The following is a 20,673-nucleotide window of genomic DNA, read 5'->3' as shown; positions in this document are numbered from 1 at the left end:
GTGCGGGACTTTCTTCTTCTGAGTTTTGCCAGGCTTTTGTTAGTGTCAGAAACAGAGCTGGTAATTGTGGTTGTCGTTGCTGCCAGGTTAGTTTGCGGCAAGACAATAGTAGGCAGTAGAGAAAGCAGCATTCAGAGCAGCCATGGATTTGAAGTCGTTGCGCAAACCGAAATTGCTGGAGCTTGCAAGAGAGTTGGGTCTGGATGTCTCAGACAAACTCAGAAAACCAGAACTGCTAAGGGCTATTCTTGAGTTAGAAGCTGAGGATGACGAGCTGTCGGAATGCCTTGAGACCATTGAGGAGAGGGACACGGCAAAAAGACAGGAGCGCGAACTTAAAGAACAGAAAGAGAAAGATGAGCGCGAACGAAAAGAACAAAAAGAGAAAGAAAAAGAAGAGCGCGACCGTCAACACGCTTTGGAAATGAAGCGTCTCGAGGTAGAGATGGAACGCGCTCGTAATGGAAGTCAGGCACACGGTGCAGGAGAACGAGTATTGTTCAAAATGACTGACCTGATGCGGCCGTTTAAGCTTGGAGAGGACATTGGTTTGTTCCTGGTTAACTTTGAGCGAACGTGCCAGAAGCAGGGGTTCTCTCGGGAAACGTGGCCACAGCGCCTGCTCACTTTGCTACCCGGCGAGGCGGCCGACGTAGTCGCTCGCTTGAATAGAGAAGAGGCAGAGGATTTCGACATAGTGAAATCGAGTCAGCGGAGGCGTTCCGTCGGAAGTTTCGGGAAAATGAGAAAGGCAGAAGTGAGTCATATACAGAGTTTGCCTACAGGCTTATGTCAAACATGCAGGAGTGGCTCAAAGAAGAGAAAGCGTTTGGTGATCACGAGAAAGTTCTGCAGTGTTTCGGGCTGGAACAGTTTTATAGTCGGTTACCTGAGAACGTGCGGTACTGGGTCTTGGATAGGCCAGACGTTAGTACGGTGGCTAGAGCCGCTGAGCTAGCCGAGGAGTTTGTGACGCGTCGGGCTCGCGGAGCTAAGGACGGTCAAAAGGGTGAATTTGGCTCCAAGTTTGAGAGGCCGAAGTTCACGCCCATGAGAGCAAAGGGGAACACACGTAGTGCGGATGCGAGTGAAAGCAGTCCGACCGAACCTAAGGAGACGGCGGCAGCCGAAGCCGAACGCAGAAAACGGTTCCAGATGAGGCAAGCGCGCGTGTGTTATACGTGCCAGAAGCCGGGTCACTTTTCGGCGCAGTGTCCGACCGAACGTAAGGAGATGGCGGCAACCGAAGCCGAACGCAGAAAGCGGTTCGAGACGAGGCAAGCGCGCGTTTGTTATACGTGCCAGAAGCCGGGTCACTTTTCGGCGCAGTGTCCAGAGACAAAAACAAAAGTCGTGTTTTTGTCATTATGCAGCACTGACGAGAACATGAAGCTTCTCGAGCCTTACATGCGAGACCTCCTCGTGAACGGGAAAGAGTGCCGAGTGCTTCGCGATTCCGCAGCTACGATGGATGTAGTTCACCCCTCTTACGTAGAACCCGATATGTTCACGGGCGAGTGCGCATGGATCAAGCAAGCCGTGGAAGCTCATAGCGTGTGTCTGCCTGTAGCAAAAGTGCTTATTGAAGGACCTTTCGGAGCACTTGAGACGGAGGCGGCAGTGTCATCTATGCTGCCCCCCCAGTACCCGTACCTATTTTCGAACAGGTCCGATCACCTCCTGCGCGAGAAGGGGCTTTTGTTTGGTGAGGCTAGCGTTCAGGCCTTAACCAGATCGAAGGTTCGGGAGCTCGCTGCAAAGGCGGTAGTTGCGGGGCCGACGTTGTCGAACAATGAGAAAGGGTCAGAGGCGCAGCAAGCTGATATTCAGAGCACGCCCGAACTGAATAAAATTGAGCCTGTAGCGTTAAAGGCACCAGATACTGGAGAGGAAATTCCCGATGCGGGAAAGTTAGAAGAGCTATCTGCAGATTTGCTCATCGCGCCTACGTCAGACGGACTTAATAGGTTGCTAAAAGTCAGCCGGTCGGCTTTGATAGCCGAGCAAAAGAAGGATGGCAGCCTAGAAAACATACGCTGCATTGTCAAGGAAGGTATCGCCAAGAAAAAAGCTTGCTTTGTGGAAAGAGGTGGGGTCCTGTACCGGAAGTATCTAGACCGCAGGGGAGTGGAGTTCGATCAGCTGATCGTGCCTCAGTGCTACCGTCAGGATCTGTTGCGCTTGTCGCATGGGGGTTCGTGGTCCGGACACCTAGGAGTTAAGAAAACTAAGGACCGTCTCTTGCAAGAGTACTATTGACCAGGGTGTTTTCGGGACGCAGACCACTTTGTGAGGACATGTGACACCTGTCAGCGGGTAGGCAAACCAGGGGACAATTCGAGGGCGCCGTTGAAGTTGGTACCTATCATTACGGAGCCTTTCAGACGGCTCGTTATTGATACAGTGGGACCTCTGCCGGTAACAGCCACGGGGTACAGACACATTTTGACTGTGATCTGCCCAGCGACAAAGTTCCCTGAAGCAGTGCCGCTTAAAGAACTCAGCTCAGTTGAGATAGTCAATGCACTACTGTCCATATTTGCGCGAGTTGGTTTTCCTGCGGAAATCCAATCAGATCAGGGCACAGTGTTTACTAGCGCTTTGAAGACAGCCTTTCTCGAAAGGTGCGGGGTAAAGCTGTTACACAGCTCAGTGCACCACCCACAGTCGAATTCCGTTGAGAAGCTCCACTCCGTCATGAAGCGCGTGTTGAGAGCATTGTGTTTTGAACAACAAACTCACTGGGAGCTGTGTCTTCCTGGGGTGATGTTTGCATTAAGGATGCAGCTACGGGGTTTTCGCCAGCTGAGCTAGTGTACGGTCGCTCGCTGCGTTCTCCGCTTCGCATGCTTCGAGACGGATCACTGCCCTCTCCAATGGCTGCAGACCATCTCTTCCACAAATGGCCGCCTCCTGCGCTGGAGCCTCGCTTTGCAGCAATACTCCTTTGAGGTGCGTTACAAAAAGGGGAGTCTCAACGGTAACGCCGATGGCTTAAGTCGAAGCCCCTAACGTGGGAATCAGCCTCAAAATTGTTTGTTACTGATGTTTTTCTTCCTGAGGCAGGATTTTTAACATATTGCTTTTGTGTAGTGTTTCAAAGTGATGATGTGCTTTCTAGTGCAATTTTCCGATTTGTGGACGCGTTCTGAGTGCTGCTAAACTACTGTAAGGAACTAGGCAGTAGTATAAAAGGGGAAAGAGCCTGGCAGGGCTTAGTGAGGGTTGTGCCGTGCTTACTGACTGAGCGGTTGAGTTTCGGCGTAGTTCTAACGCTTGCCGGGAACGAGAACAAAAACGTCAACTCTCCCGAAGTCACTTTGCAGTGTCCTGTGTGAACCTGAACGTGAGAACGAGGCCTTCTCGGTGCGCTGCGCTCAAGAAACGCCGAAGGACGCCCGACTTCGGTTATGAGCATCATCGAGCGACATCCCTCCGGACAGCGGATGCAGTCCCCTGACCATCGGGATCTCCTTCCCCCGGCGGGGCGGTCTGTTACGTTTCGCCTACAACGCGCGGTATAGCCGGCGCGGATGCAACGGACGCCGGGGCTTCGTTCAAAGCGGCGGACATTTTGGCCCGTTCGGAGCTGCCGCAAAGCCTCCCCGCCAAGCGCGTCCAGGCGTGTTTCAGTGCCACGTGTCTTCGTGTGTGCGTGTGTGTGTGTGTGCCCACGCTTGTCAAAGCGCGGCAGCCAGGGAGAGGAGCTCCCGAAGTGTGAAGCGAGGAGGTCTGACTGGCGCCGGGCCGGCGGATGCGTCACTACACTCGTCCCAACGTGTCTCTCAGCCTGTCCGTGCCGCGCGTCACGTGGTCTCGTCACGAGGCCTTCCTTTTGCCCGCAACTCCGAGAGTATAAGAGCAGCTGCCCCCGGACGCCAAGAGAGAGGCTCCGATTTCTTCTGTTGAGTAACGTGCACTCCCGTCTCTCCACTTCGGTCGACCTGACCGGCCGCTCTTTTGCGATGTTAGAATAAACCAGTTGTTCTGTTACCAGTCGACTCATGCTTTGCCGGGACCTTCGGATGCTTCCAGTTGTGCCCCAGGCCGCCAGGCCAACGCTACCCTTGGGGCTTGCGACCCATTTGCAACAACTCGTGCTAGCGGTGCGATTGCAACAACGGGTGTCAGCGCTGAGATTCCAAACAAGAGTTCCTGAAACAGTGTCTGTGTGTGAGAAAAATAGTTGGTATTTTTTGTATAGGCATCGAACACAAACTATTTAGATTATTTGCGCTGTGGTGCCCAAAACTACTGTTAGCATAAAGTAAATGATGCACCCCCATTTCTCCCTTGGATAGTGCATTACGGCGAAGCTGAATCCGAGGTTAGACAAGTGCCATGACCGCAACTTATGTTAGACGATGTTACTCAAGCACCAGTGCCAGAAGCGACGGACGTCACGTCGGCATGCACGTGTACGAATGTACAGCATACATCCTCATTCTCGTGCGCCGTCCGCCAACCGCAAGTGCCTTACAGAGCTAAATAAATGTTTAAAGTAAATTCCCTCGGAAAATGCGTTAAATATAACACACAAAAGCTGTAGACATTATAGTTTCGGGCTGTAATACGCATATTCAATACAATTGTGTTACGCGGTCAATGAAAGACAAAGCCCTTTTCCATCTGCCGTTTCCTGCGCAGCCTCATTCATCTTCACTCTTGTGGGTCCTCTGCCTGGCGCGAGTGAATTATTGAAAAAGTTGGATATGTCTAAGTAAACTGTGTGTAAAATTTGTAAAGTACGAGTTCCACACCACCCAGAGACAAGAGAGCATCGGAGTTTAATTGTAATCTAAGAGAAACCATAATTCTGTCACACGTAATCTCAAACAAAACCGCTTTCCGAGCTGCCGCGGTGGTACTGCTGTTAAATAGTGTTTACCGCAACGTCTCTTAAGGACGCAGCATACAGTGCGATAGATGCAACTCGCACAGCGCCCACACATCCAAAAAAAATACGTAGCGTACACTTGTTCGCCACGCACGCACGCGCACGTAAGTGCAGTATGCATCCTCAATCTTCTGGGCCCTCAGTTTGGCGCAAGAAAACCTCAGCATCTAAATAAAAAGGACAGCTATTATGAAGAATGTTTGCGGTTACAGGACTTTCTCGCTCCGTCTTAGGTTTTCTTAGGTTTTCACTGGGCATTGAACTTTCAGGAGGTATGTCTTCGTGTGTACGTTACACTCTTCAAATTTCGATAACAGTTCTTAGCGAGATGACTTCTCAAGTTGCATGATAACATTGCTTCTCTCCAGCCAATTTGTTCAGCTTTATTTAGGGTTAGTGTTGTCACAGTGCATTGAAGATCCTCAAAGGAGACAGTCCTTGTCTCGAAATTTCGAGGAAGACTGCAGAACAGCTGCTATTGGTAGGCTGGAACGCAAGATTCTTTTCTCCTCAACTAGTCCAGCGCACTTCTTTTCTTTCGAATCATGAACTCAATTTGTTTCTCAGCTTTCAATTTCCACGCCAAGGTGAGTCAAGAACTCTTGCAGCTCCTCATCGGCTGTCGTTGTAGTTGTTTTCTTACGGTTTACCTGAGTCTGTACTGTCGATAGTAGATGGTGAACTTTGACCTGGCTTCTTTTCGGTAATAGCCAATGACAATGTCTACTGGGAATGCCTTCGACAAAATGTGCGTCACCATAGTTGCGTAACTGGCAGGACTGACGTTTTATCCTTTGAGACCTCTAATATGGCACTGCGCATAACCCATAGCCTTCGAAAATTGTAAACCTTTTCTGAGGAAGCAACTGCTGGTAGCGCGCAGAGAATGCATAGGTGCTTTTGCACAATGTGACGCTTGTCGCCCAAAGGACTGTTTAGAATTTTGGTGGCGCCGTCGCAGCGCACGCCTGTGGCTGCGAGACCAGAAGTTTCAAGCTGCTGCTTCACCACCCAGAAGAGTCTTCAGACGCTGAATTCATTCTCTTTTCCGCAGCTTTTCATTTTCATGCTAAGGCATCTTGAATTGCTCCCAAAAAGCATGCCAGTGACGAAGATGTCCATCGAATGTTTGCAACTTGAGAATCGGAAGCTTAATTGCTCTGTATTGCGCGCTATCAGCTAGTTCCAGTGCTTAACGTGCAGCTGTTGATGGGGCAATCGTAGAACACTGATTTTGACCAGTAGTCTAGCAACCTTTAGCTTCACCAACATTTTTTCCGCAGGGTCTTAATAAGTCAATATAGCTTCAAATTCGGTAGTGAATTCGTGCTCAGGGTTATCGTCCTTTATATGGGTGTTAAGCTTGTCTAAGTACGCACTATTTGCGTGTAGTTGTTCGATCAAACTTGAAATCTTTGGTCTGCCAGTAGTTCTTATCACGGCTTTCGCTTCATTGATGAGATGCTTATCCATAAGTCCTAGCGTCCTTCACTCTTCTTTGCTTTTGAGGACATTGAGGTGATTCATCTTGCGCTTCAATAATATGTCATCTGGCCCATCTCAGATGAACCCTGATTAGGTGTCGTATCACGGTGAAGGGCAATGACGGATGGTGTAGTCAGTGCGTCCCACCTGGCTTTCGCCGGAGGTTTCCGTTGTCCCTACGCCGTGCTCTCTTCCCCTTCAAGGTTCTCCATTAACCCTGCAGGCGTGTGGTGTCCGCGCGACTACTACCGGCGCGTTTCGGTCATGGCATCGGACGAAACACAACTGTATTTATACTATGTACAGTAATTATTTCGAATGCAGTCTATGGCGAACTCTCTCTGTCTTCTTTTTTTTTTTTACCTCGTAGTTTTCTCCGGGAGTCCGCTCTCTCGCGTGCGCGCAGTTCCCTTTTTGTTCTCCTCGAGCTATTTGAAGAAAAGGAAATATTCAATAGTGTGTGTATGTGTGTTTCTGTCAACCTGTTTTCCTCGCCTACTTAGTTCACTGAGTAGTCCGTGGCCGAATGGGTAGCGCATCGGGCGGCTGTGATGCGGTAAGTGGCTTTGAAAACAGACATCGGACTAACTTGCGTCACTGAGTACGTGGCAATGTGAACAAAGGTGCATCTCCTCAACGACGATTTTTCACCAAAATGTGGGTCACTGTAGAGGCGGGATTTGTAGGTACCACTGTTCGAAAAAACTTTTCGACGCCGACTTTGAGTACTTGGTATGTGCCACTCGGACTGAATGGTGCTCATATAACCTTATGGAAGCAAACTGACGTCATCGGTTATGGGCCGGTAGCTGTGTACCGCGCTTAGATAAACGTCTTTGACGCCACACCATCATTGGTTACTTGGTATGTGCCACTGGGAATGTTCCGCCTTACAATGACAAAAAAGAACCCCTAACAAAGTTTCCTCATTAAGAGTAGTCCGGCGGATTAGGAGGCTGCACCAGGAATACACCAGGTTTACGCCGATTTCAATGAACGCCTTTCACTCCAATGCGCTAGCAAGCATTTCACTGAATGCATTGCGCATGCGCCGCTCTTCAGTGAACCTCTCGCCATCTTATGTCCCGGAGGTTGGCTCACGTAGTTTGCGACAAACGAGGAAGCCGGTCCGCGCCCGCAGGCACCGTGGCGCGAGTTTTTTTTTTTTTTTTCCCTTTCGCGCGGACTTCTGGACAGTGCCACTAGATGGCGCAGCATGTGCAGAAAGAAGCGGGATAAAGGAGCCCGGTTGCTGCATGACGTGTTTGTCAGCGTTCTCGTGTGCGGGCGAGCCATGCATTTTCGGCGCCATGCATAGGCTTCGCGGCGGTGGCGCTAGATGACACCAAGTTCTTAAGAAAGCGTTAAAATGTACGCCCGCTGTAGTGAAAACCTCATTGCTAATTCATTTTTACGGTGGCAATGGCTTGAGCTGCAATATAGATTCAATGATAAATGCTTCACCGCCGACAATGAGTGAGTCATTGATTTAGCGAATTTTGTTGAACGAACTGGCTGACGAGAGGAGCAGAGCGCACAGGACTGCAGAGGGTTTCGGTGGAATCGAGATATCCCAATTAATGTGCATAAAAGAGAGGAGGAACTAGTGCCGCTGTCTGCGATTGCGCCATTTCTTCCTGCTGAGTGGCGGTGGTTGGTCGAATAATAGTACGGCATGCCGCAGGGAGTAAAAACGCCACTTAGAACCAGCCCTTAGCGAGGAAATCTGGCAGAAGAAGATGCAACATTTTGTTCTTACCGAAAAGGCTCCACAAGAATTTATTGCTACAAGGCTTTTTATTATATAAATATAAATATAGTCTCGCACGCAGCTCCCACTACCCAGTGCAAGAGCAAACGGCGCACAGTTATATTGATTTCCGAACTAGCTGACTCCGGTTAGGTACGAACAAAATTAATTTTTAGGGTATAATGCTGCATATTTACTTAATGCGTTTCACTGATGTCGTGAGCTTGCGCGGACCGGGGAGCTCGTGTGACATAAAACTGAAGTGGGCAGCAGTCTGAATGAGTTCTTTTTTCAATAACGGAGCGCTCATGGCATAAAGATTTACAATGGAAAATATCCTCTTTATTGGCCTAATCATGCGTCATCAATGTGTGCGCATCATTTCTGACACAAACTTCCCGTAGGGTTCGTGACATCACGTTACGGACAACTCAAATGAATGCTGCCCGACCATTTTTGTGTAATGGTGGATTGTTAATGGCACAAATTGAAACGAAAGAGATCGGAATAACTGCACTGTGTCACCCTATACGTGTGATATTTAATAGAACCATTACCCTATGCCGGGTGAAATGCAAAACAAACATGCCAATTGTAAAAAGGCATAGAGTGCAAGGAAAAAAGCTTCTACGGAGGATCACCAAATACATACCGCTATACAGTATAAACGAAATAAAACACGAAAAGCAAATAAAACTTACCATACATTTACATGCTTAGATGCATTAGATACATTACTGTTAAATACAGTACTCTTAGATACTGGACTCTCAGATACTGTACTCCGAATTCTTTCAGAAAGGAAGTTCAACTGAGAAAGCGGGTGCGGAAGGAAATGTAATTGGAGGGGCTCTACTGAGCACTGCGATAAAATAGCTAGGCGTACTACAGCATATTGCTAATGCATATGAAATGCAGAGTACATCTGCACATTGGGACCACAACGAATGGATCACATGGTAATTCAGCACTCGTTTAGCTTTTTTTCAAACAAGTTGAGCAGTCCCCAGAAGCGCTCAAACTCCCAAGAAAAGAAATAATTCGTGGATCATTGGCTACTTCTATATTTAGGAACAGCATACAAGTTACGGCTATCTACGTAACGCTTTAAACACACCCATTCATAATTTCTCACGTGCATATTCTCATAATTATCCAACACTAGTGAAATTAAGAGTACATCCCTACATTAAGACAGGCTCTAGCTATTCACCTGACATTACAACACTCAATAAGTTTTTTTTTTTTTTTTACCAGGTCAACACTTGTTAGAGATCCACTAACACTACCAAACAAAGGAAAAGCTCGCGCAAGTTGCGCCATTTCTATACTCACCAAGTTCTGCCTATCTCGTAATGTCGTATATATACATACTCATCATTCCCAATGCTTCGCACTTCAGCATATATGCATTTGTACTCGTGTCCCCTAGTGCTGGCTTGAAATGAACGATAACGAGTCCATATTTTCTGACCACGTGTACTTAATTCCTGAAAATAACAAAAACACGTGTGTACTTAACAGTCGTAACCACGGAAATGACTTCAACAGCGCTCCTTGAAACCACAGTCTAGTACCGATCTGTTGTAAAGCATATCTGGATTTTAATTTTCTTCAGAACGGCATCCGATTCCGTACAGCTTACATTATGGCATTACTTACCAGAAGAAAAACGTTAACTAAAAAATAACGGCTACGGTATTGGAATGAAGCGGTTCCAGCATTAGTCCGGAACAGATTATCAATGGCATTATATTGTCACGTGGTAGTGACGGTCAAGAATACAGTACCAAAACTGTGAATGGCGAAACACTTTTATTGGGCGAACCTGTGCCAAGAAAAAACAGGCCACTCTCAAAGCATAACGATAGCGGCGATCACAGTCGGCGATTGTCGAAATCTCAAAAGCGGGTCAAGCGCGTTGGCTTTCATACATCAGTAATCGAAGCTTCCAGAGTAATGGCTCGTGCCATCATGTCTTCCAGAAAATTCTACACCATTCGCGTCGTGATGCATGAAGTTAGATTTAGACGATATTACTATCGATAACATTTGAGAAATATCCAATACAGGCAGGCGCGTCCTGAGCTGTGCGACAACATTTGTTAGGCGGTGAAACATGCTTATCCGATAAAGATAATCAACTGCACTTGTCTAAACTTACTCTTAAAAAAGCACTCTTAAAAGCACTCTTAAAAAGCATGATCTTGCTGCTGCAAACAAACCAAACTGATAAACAGGAAGACCCACAGTAAGCGAAGTTCTTCAGCGTGCGTAAAACGACTTAAGACGCACCACGTGGGCCGCTTCAGGCCATGCACGGCGCCATTGCGATTGCGAAAGGGCGTCTGGCACGACCTCACAGTCCAGTGCGACAATGCGTCGGATGATCTCATAGAGTCCGAAATAGTGTCACAATGGTTTCTCACTGAGTCATAGTCGGCGTATCGGGGTCCAAACACAAACATTGTCGCCGGGCTAATATTGCACGTAACTTCGTCGAAGATTTTAGCGTCCGTTGTCGGTATTCTGCTGGTTCTTGATGCGCAGGCGGATAAGCTGACGGGCATCTTCGACGGGATGCAGATAAGCGGCGACGTCATTTTCTTCGTAGGTTTTGTGCGGCAGCATAGCATCGACAGTTGTTGTGTTCCTTCCGTAAAACAGGTGAACAGCTTGATCTGTGTCATATATTGCACCGCCATGTTGTAAGCGGAGGCTACGTATGGCACGATGGCATTCCTCGTATTGTGTTTGACGCCGACATCCATTGGTAGCATGACGGTGAGAGTCTTGTCCAGCAACTCCGCAAGGCCATTTGTCAGCGGGTGGTAGCGGCTGGTAGGCAGTTGTCCTGTGGCTTAACTCGCTCTATTGCAGAACGGTTTGGGCGACCTTTGTTTTACACGCCGATCTTTTGTCGGTGATGGACTTCTGCGGCACCATGTCGCAGCAGGATTATCTCAATGAAGAACATAGCCACTTCTGCTGTGTTACCTTTCGGCAGAGCTTTCGCTTCAGCGAAGCGGGGGAGGTAGACCATGGCCATGACAATCCACTTGTTTCAAGTTGTTGAAATCGGAAAGGGTCCCAACAAATCCATCCCGATCGGTGGAATAGGTTGGCAAGGTGTCTCGATCGGGTTTAGTAATCCCGCTGGCTTCATTGGTGCTGTCTTCCGTCGTTGGCAGTCACGGTTTGCCTTGACGCAACTGGCGACGTTGGTGGTCTGGCGCGGCCAGCAATACTCGTGTATTCTTGCAAGTGTGGAACCCAATGTGCCAGCTGTGTGATCGTCGTGGAGGTCGTGCAGGACTTCGTAGCGCAGTGTTGCAGGCCTAATGACGAGGTAGTTTACACGGGATGCGGAAAAGTTTTTCACCAGCACGTGCTTTCGCAAGAAGAGCGAAGACAATCCCCGCCTAAATTTTATCGGCACAGATTCGGTATTTCCTTCTAAGTAATCAGCAAGGTTTTTAAGCTCAGGGTCCGCTCGCTTGTGCTTGCAAAGTCGCCTGTACTTATTGTTGCTAAGAAGGCGTCGTCGTGTTCTTCCCGTTTGGGCGGAGGTTCCACGCGAGCACGAAACAGCCAGGCGACATCGCAGTGTTTTCGTCCGCACTTGTAAATTACAGGGACGTCATATTCTTGCGGCCTGTGGCTTCACCGTGCCAGGCGTCCTGAAGTGTTCTTTAAGGTCGTTAACGAACACAAGGCGTGATGGTCACTTAACACTTTGAACAGTGTGCCATATAGATCAGAGTGAAATTTCGCTGTAGTGCATATGATTGCAAGGCATTCCTTTTCGGTTGTACAATAGTTGTCTTCCGCTTTAGGCAGGAACTGGCTAGGGTAACCTATCACCCGAAGAAGTCAATTTTCCTATGGACTAGGAAGGAACCGAGGCGTAGGCGACTAGCATCAGTGTGGATTTCCGTATCGGCGTTTTCGTCGAAGTGCGCAAGTACCGGTGGCAGCTGCATGTGTCGTTTGAGTACTTGAAATGTGTTGGCCTGCGCCGTTTTTCACTTGAACTTGACATCACATTTAGTTCGATTTGTCTGCTGCGCAGCGATGCGTGAAAAGTCCTTGACAAAGCGCCTCTTGTTGGTGCACATGCCAAGGAATCTACGCTCTGTCATCTGGTCGAAGGGCTGCTAGAACTTTGCGTTGACAGCAATCTTCTGTTCCTCGGGGCGTACTCCAGACTTCAAGAATACAGTAGCAAAGTTGTGAATGGGGAAATACGATTTGCTGGGTGAACCTATGGCCGTAAAAACAGGCTACTCTCAAAGCACAACGATAGCGGCGAACACACTCGGTGATCGTCGGAATCTGATCAGCGCGTCAAGCGTGTCGGCTTTTATCCATCAGTCATCGAGGGTTCCATTGTAATCGCTGCTGCTCGCGTGTATTCCAGAAAGTTCTACACCGTTCACGTCGCCCATAAATGAAATCTGACTACACAAGGTTCGCTTAGAACAGGCAGAGGATAGAACCGCCGTGAACATTCGAGAAATTTCCGATACACGCAGGCGCGTTCTGCGTTGTGTGATAACATTTGTTAGGTAGTCAAACGTGGTCACCCGATAAAGATAAGCAAGTAGACGTGCCAATATCTTATCGGTTTGCGGACACAGTTCATTTTTTTAGACTGCCACCAGGCTTCCTCTCCGAAAATGCAGAATGACACGGTATATATCGATTGCTCTGATTGCTTCAACGAGAATCCTGCAGTCTAAACTGAGCACTTGCGGAAAATTTCCATGGCCGAAACACTGTCCATAAAATCCAACGCAAGGCCAGGTGGCATTGAACCGCACCATTTACCGTTCCAGTTGGGTGATTTATAACATTAGTGGAAATGAAAGAAAACATTATCGACTACTTTGATAAAAGAAGTTGCAAAACGTGCACTAAAGCACACATACAAAAGTATTACATACGTTTACCCAGGAGGGAAAACGAGCATTATCGAAAAATATTCAGCAGAAACCATTCTCGCGATGACTGTCGACGATAATGCATCAGCATTGAGTCAATACAGTGGGGCAAAGCATTACCACTGTTTGAAAGAGTTCTTTATCAGGCATGTAATACAGTGGGACGGCACTTTCATGTTTCGCTAAGTAATCTGGGTGCCGCCTAGTCGGGCTGCCGTGATTCCTAGGGTGGCAGTCAAAAGGCATGGCACACTGGTGCGTGCGAACTGTGAGGAGCGTGTCGTGCGGCAACTGGGCTCCTCTCTAGAATTTTTTATGTCCGCTCTGCACCGCCTAGTAGCACTGTCGAAATGTTCGCCCGTGGCCTGCAACAGACGTGTGGCGCGCCGATGCACTGGAAATGCTGAAGCTATACAGAGCCAGACAAAAGTGTCCGGAAGATATACGCAAGTGTGTCGGTCGCCATTGCGAGGGAAATTTTGCTGCCATTGGTCTACACTCATAAACGGGTGAGCTGACGGATTTATTCTTGTACTTGGAAGCTTCCGCGAACGGGGTACACTCATATGCGTCAGGTCATCAAGGAAGAATCCATTCGAGTGTAATGGCTGACGGCCATATACGAGGAAGATAGGAGAAACGCCCGTCACAGTTGGTGAGGCGGTGATGTAGGCGTAGGTCAGAAATTACAAAAAGAGGTTCCAGTTAATTTTGTTGGCCGCAATGTACATAGATAGCACGGCAGAGGGCACAGAAATGGCGAGTTGCTGGGCAGTCAGAAAAGCAATCAAAAAGAGCTGAAATCCATGGATATTAGGGGGGCTCCACAACCGAATTGACGAGTTGAAGAAAACACCGCATCGATGGTGCAATGGCAAGTCGCACCACTTGATGTGAGCAAGCGAGAGAGAGAGTGCGCGTCAAATTCATTTCCGCCAGACTCTATGGACAAGGAAAATGTCGAGGTCCTGTAGCCAGACGGCCCAGTGAGCATGGTGGCCTGATGCGCTCTTCAATGTCGATTGCCAATATAGCGCGTGATGGTCGGCAACGAAATCTAACGAATAGGCTCAGAAATATGTTTGATATATTTCCAGTCCCAAATAATTCTCAAGCACGTCATTTCTGTCATGGAGCAATTCCAGTCGACCTCGATTAGTGCCCGGCTAGCGCAGGCTACTTCGTATATAACTTATCCACTTTTGCATTGAGCGAGCACAGCCTCAAGTCCCACATGGTACGTGTGGTGTTCCGCGGGAATCAGCGGGTCGAAATTGCATTGTGTAGGCAGCGATGTCAGCAGTCGGCGCAACGTTGTAAACGTGTAGTCGCAAGCTAAGGATCTGGTGGAAAGGTCATACTCGTCTTGCAGGAATTGGGTCAACTAAGGTGCGATAGAACAAGCCGCCTGATAAAAATGTGGAGAACCCTTGAGCTTCGCCTTTAAGGATGGAACACAATAGAATTCAAAGATCTCTGACTGCTTCTCACGCTTCCCGGCACCTGCAGCTAAAGTAACCGTAGGGTTTACCGACAAGCCCTGGCACCGAACCCTACGCACGAAGGCGAGCTTTCTGGTAGAAACACGGCCTCTTGCGTGGACAGTCGTGCGGCAGAAGCGAGTGCCATCTTGAGGTGTTGCGAGAAACCGGATGCGCCGTTTCATGGCCTGCAATATTTGCACGCGCTGGCGCGTGAATCGCGGACGCTCTTGGCGGTTATAAATGTTATAAACGTAGAAGAGAGGTTTGCTTGAGATTGCGCATAAAATAATTAGGTTCCCGTATGTTCAAATTAGAATCCGATAAGATCATGTCTGCATGTTGCATGTAAGTCGTACTTTACGGTTTTTCTGACATAGGGCAGGCTAGGAATAACTTCTTTTTAACATGTCGGCAACAGACCGTTCAACGCGTCTTGACGTTGGCCCTACTGTGCGCTACACCAGTTCAGCCCGTTTGTGGTGGGTCTTGAGGCTCATACTTTTCGAGCGCACCCCGGGCCTGCTGGACGGCCCACAGTTGTGTGTCCTTGTCAGTCCGTACCCGGCACTGTCTCTTGTCCCTTGTTCTTGTCCCTTGCCCCCACCCGGTAATGAGTGCCAGGTGAGGAGGCGGCATTGTCCGTCCAGCTAACCGGTAACACTTGATAACTGCGTCATAACTCGTCTCTCGGCCCTTGGTTTAGAACCACCACACGGAACGGTCACTCTCGGGCGTACTGCGTTCCTGGAGTCGCTGAGCACGCTGCTGCATTCGGCCTCGGAAATCGCCTGAGCTATGGCAACCTACTCGGCGTCTGTGGCGTCCGTGAACCGCATGCTCGCAGCCGTTGTCGCACTGCCGATAGCGGCCGCAACGACCCCTGCCGCAAAGCCTTCCCGCTTTTATACCGCTGCGCCCAGGTACCGAGCGTGCGAGTCTTGGGCTTGTTGTTCGGTGAGGGCGTTGGCCCGCGCCTGCCGCCTTTATTGGCTGTACTCAGGGTGCATGTTCTTCGGGATGGCCTCCCCGTTCATGTGGGCCCGCGCCTCCTTGCGGATCTCGCACGGTTGCGGAGTAGGAGTTTGAGGTATGTAACTCAGGGACGTCGGTATACAGCGGCCTGTCTTGGTGGTAGATAGGCGCTCCAATTGCTCGGTGAGCTGCGCCTCGGTTATTTCTTCTAGGGTGTTATAGACGCCGAGGTGCAGTAGCCGAGCCGTACTCGTGGTCTCCATTAAGCCTAGCGCCGTCGTGTACGCCGGTCTCATCAGCGTGCTGATCGTGGTCCTGTCAGTGACCTGCCAGTTGAGGTAGGCTGCAACGTAGGCTATGTGGCTGATCACGAACAACTGGACAAGGTGCAAGAGACTGTCTTCACGCATGCCCGCCCGTCGTGTCGAGACTCCGTGAATGAGCCGGATGGCGCCCATTGCCTTGGTGGTTAGCTTGTTAATGGTCTCGTCGTTGTCGCCGCTCTTGTTTAGCAGCAGGCGGAGGACCCTGGTCTCGGGATCTTCAGGAATGCGTTGCTCCGATGCAGTCACGATCTTGATGTGATCGCACTCCCGAAGAGGGGCACGTTTCCGTCCCGGTCGTAGCGGTGTGAGCACTAACAGCTCGGCTAAGGCGGGCGAGCACATTAGGCCGGTGCGATCAAGTTGCTGCTGGCGGGCGGTAACTGCCCCTTGCAGCTGTTGCTCCATGCTGGCGTCGGTGCCACCGGCCTCTTACAGGGTAATGCCATCGGCGTGTGTCTGGTTTGTATGCCCAATTCGGAGTTTACATAGAATCACCTCATAGAAGCTTTGCTGGTGACTGCACGACTTCCACTCGCCAAGCAGGGGTTTTTGTTTGTAACTTGTTTGTTATGGAAGAGACCCATTCTAGTGGCCACTTTGATTTGAATCGCTCCGATACTGTCTCTGTATGGAAGTATTGTGTGCCTTATGCCTTGGTGCGCTGCCATGAGCTGTGAAAAGTTGTACCATGGGAGCACTCCTGATTGTTTTTCAGCAACCTGCAGGACCTCAAGAAGAACATTATAGGTCTTACAGTATTCTTCGTGTCGTAAGATAAGTGGCCCAATCATGTTCGGTTTGTTTGTATAGTGTACCGGTTATTTTCACTGTGTTACGATGCTGAAGCATATATGCTGTGGTGAAGACTGAATTCTCAGTGCATAGGAAACTGTAAGTAGGGCTCTGCGGTGCTGTAAGGAAGGGTCATTGCAGTCGAGATATACACTTTGGACCGGCGACGTTCTGTAGGCACCCCTCGCCTGTCGTAGGCAGAGATTATGAACTAGATCAAGTCGCTTGATGCATGTCTGCCTAGTTGCATCATAAACTACACTACCGTAGCCGAGGATGCGACATCCAAGGGACCGGTATATACGTAGTAGACAAGTTCGGTCAGATCCCCAGTGCTTCTGTTAAGATATTGAGGATATTTAGTGCTTTAGTTGTGTTAATGTGGACCATAACGTTCAGCTTTCTGTCAAAAGTTACGTCTAAAACATTGTGGTCTTCTTTGACCGGCAACGTTGTACCACTCAATGTAAGAACTGGATTGCAGTTTACCCTAGCTTCTGGGAGAAGAGAACTGTAACAGTTTTGTATGTTGAAAAACGGGATTCATTATTGTCAGCCCATTGTGTGAGATTATTTATCAGGATTTGTAGTTGTCTTTCGCAAGTGGGTAGATTGGAGGCGCTTGAGGCGCAGCAATCTATTTACCATTCGTCGATACATATTGAATGCATAACAAAAGATAGGACGATCTTATTAACATAGTTCATTTTGACTATTAAAAATGTTGTGCTCAGAAAGCAACCCTGTGGAATGCCGTTTCCCAGTGCAAATGTGCATGAAAGTATTGCACCGAGACGCACCTGATGTGTTCTATTTGTTATAAAATCAGATAGACACTTTAGTCTTCTGCCACGAACTCCCAAGTCCAGCCAGGTCTCTTAAGATTCCATGCCGCCACGCAGTGACATACGCTTTTTCTAAAACAAAGAAAACTGCGAGACAGTGTTGATTGTGTAGAAACGCGTTACGTGTTTCATGTTCTAGTCGTACGGAGGTGGTCAGTTGTCGAACAGTGCTCCACTACAGTGTCCCGCCCCCGCCCTTTTTCTCGTCAACGAGTGTCAGCAGGCCAAGCCAGTCGCTCTGACACATGCCAGCAGCGCTCTCCAACCATGCGCTCCTATCAATGCAACGAGATCGGCCATTACAATAAAACAGTGCATCGTACACTATCAGAAAACATCACCACGGGCCAGCGAGTGCAGACCCCAGCGTAAGTAGTCAAGCCCCTCTCTTGCCACTGGGCTTACTATAGCTATGTCCACGTTGCGAGTCCGGCTAGGCGAGAAACTGAGCAACCCGAAAGTCATGCGGACATCGGTGCAGCTGTCAATTTCATGGCACCAGCTTTTCTCCCGATCCAGTCCCACGGTATGACGGCTACAGTCGCACCAGCCGGCCTCCTCCTAGCTGACGGAACTCGTCTCCTATCCCTTGAAGAAATCTCAATCACTGTTAGTGATTTCGGAAGAAGTGCAAGTATCCCATTCAACACGGCACAAACCCTCAGCGCAACCTTAATTTTGGGCTGTAACTGGTGCTCAATACTGGGCGTCCGCATGCACTTTAACCAAGGCGGTTGCATAATAGGATTGCTCCCACACAATACAGCAGCTGACCTAGCAGACAACACAGTTCCACATAAAGTGCTGTCCCCCTGGGTGCGTTCTATTCCTCAGTTGGCCAGCAACGCGGTCGCAGGAGCTCGCTGCTTTCTGAGCAATGACACTTAGTCGCTACATAAGTATCTATCTTACTTTCATACGAGAGGACGCGCCCTGTCAACATGGTTATGTGCGCTAACCACCTTGGTTCTACCAAAGGCCCATAAAAATGAACATGCACTACCACCACCCACTAACCACCACCCACTTGTAGGATTCAGATAAAAATTAGGCCGCTTTCATATAACCTTAAGCGTACAGCCGTAGTATCATAATAAATGATATCCTTAATGCAACTTACGCTCGAATGCGTCAGGTTATATTGAATGTTACCTTGGTAAAACACTTCTAATATTTCATGTCATTTGAACACTTTTGTTAGTAAGGTTTATTCACTTTATTTTCTGTGTATTCAGCAGGAAATCTTACAACTTAGCGACAAGTAACTTTTTAACGACAGACAACAATTTGGAGAGAACCGATTTCCTAGCTAAGAGAGTTGTTTGACAGCTAGATTGTCCTTTGTTACTGACAAACTAGGTGTACACGGTTGAAACATGCTCTACATCGCGTAGGCTCTATGGTGATGCTGAACTAACCGCAGTCTGTTCTCGCGCACACTACACTTTACCTTTACTTGCTCCGAAAACAAACAGGCTTCACAATGTGCTCGAAAATGCCAAGTTTGTAACTGTAGATGTATTAGATTTCACCATCATGTGTACAATGAAACAGAAAAATAATATTACCGATAAACTGCAGAAAAAGAACATATCGAAGCGGCTAAGCTCGTTCACGGGAATCTGAATGCGCCACTTCTGATTATTGCGGCATTTGCAGAGATGAATACCGCAGGGAGCCTTGAAAGAGACAAAGAGGTGGCAACACAGTTTTCGACTTGCATGGATGTCAAGTTTACGCAATCGCCGTGGTAATACGAGCAAAGCCATGCCACCGAACTCTTCTGTTACGAGGGCCAACCAGTAGATACAATTTACACTAGTAACCTGGAACCTCGTATTAGAGGAAGATTAGGTTGGATCTCCTGAACTGTGCTAAATTTGTAACGTTATTGACTGAGACTGAACTCAATATTTCCCTAGCTGATTTAGCCTACTGGGCAATCAATATCTTCTGCACTCTACTTACTGTTTATTCCTCGCCTGTACGAACAATAGAGAAATGTAAAATGGTTCGGTATGTGCGTTATATCATGTTAGCTTATTTTACATTGTGCCCACCTAGTGTGATGTCGCTCGCCAGTCTCAGTTACTATTTGGGTACCGTTGAGGCTAAATTTAGCGAAGCTTCAGTCATTTTTTATTTCTATTTGGCCTGGCGCTAGAAAAAGATGTTGACAGTACTTCCTCTAGCAGCCATCGTCATCTTCCTGACCGCCTTTAACGTGTGGCACACTCCGGCACGTGTGCTTTATGCTTCGTACTTCGAGGTGCGAGGTTAGAATAAAAAGGGTACAGTAAAGAAAGTCCTTGTGCTCCTGCCGTCGGTCCGAACGGTTCTCAGGTCTCTCGCCGCCAACTGACACACTGTTGTCGTGGACTTAACCTCGATTCCTATGCGGCTGAATGATTGCCGATTTTTTCTGAAAACCATTTCAAGGCACAATATAATAACAGCTTTAAAATGTTATTATTGCGGTAGACTCGCATTTTGGAAAACTTGAGAGCAACAACTTGGTGAAGAATAGGACGCAGAATTCAGGATGCTTACATCTCTTAGGTCTTGAATAGTAGCAGCTTTAACTTGGTTAGCCAGAGTGGTAATAAAGATGAGCTGTAAAAAATGCATTCCTCTCGATAAATATTGGCGAACTTGCGTTAAAAAGTACTCCTGCCTCAAGTATAACGCGCTGCACTCTAGGAACTAGGGCTCAAATGTTGTTGCTATAGCGCCAGCACATGCCTCGAAATGCAAATTTCAAGTCATGTCTCTGCACGTATTCCCTAACAATGGTGAAAAAGAACGTGTCTCTACTGTAGATAAAAATAATATTCTTTAGCGACGTGTCCAGGTGTCTTTGTTTCTTTTCACTTCATTATTTCACAATGGTTGCAGTGTAAAAAGATTGGATATCTCCTGCTCGCAAGTGTTTGTAAAAATAGGTACTGCGTGATCAATTTCATAAAAACATGTGTATTTCTCTTCTGCGCAGCCATCGTTGCCCTGCGCAGGCTCGTGTGGTTTCTCGCGCCAATATTCGTTTTGTTACACAAGGAGCTCTCTTTGGCGAGTATTTGGACACTTCACGAAATGTTTTTTTTAAAACAAAATATGATATGTTCTCGCAATATGCAATAAAAATAAGCCTGAAAACGAGAACTACAGTGTTAGTCTCTGCC

At 48.2% G+C, this 20,673-nt stretch overlaps 1 long non-coding RNA gene across 1 annotated transcript in view; it reads right to left on the bottom strand.

The window, feature by feature from the left end:
* The window catches only part of LOC126534373 (uncharacterized), a 52,185-nt gene extending 31,913 nt beyond the window's left edge, over positions 1 to 20,272 (bottom strand). The window contains exons 1-2 of the long non-coding RNA XR_007600341.2: positions 20,045 to 20,272; positions 9,468 to 9,622 (exon numbers count right to left, since the gene is read on the bottom strand). This is a non-coding gene — a long non-coding RNA (uncharacterized lncRNA). The remainder of the gene's footprint in view (positions 1 to 9,467; positions 9,623 to 20,044) is intronic.
* Between the last annotated feature and the right edge of the window lie 401 nt (positions 20,273 to 20,673).

This window comes from Dermacentor andersoni, chromosome 7, assembly GCF_023375885.2.
Source record: "Dermacentor andersoni chromosome 7, qqDerAnde1_hic_scaffold, whole genome shotgun sequence".
In the NCBI taxonomy this organism is placed as follows: domain Eukaryota; kingdom Metazoa; phylum Arthropoda; class Arachnida; order Ixodida; family Ixodidae; genus Dermacentor; species Dermacentor andersoni.
Note: the sequence above shows the minus strand (reverse complement) of the source record. Positions and strands in the feature narration are given on the sequence as shown.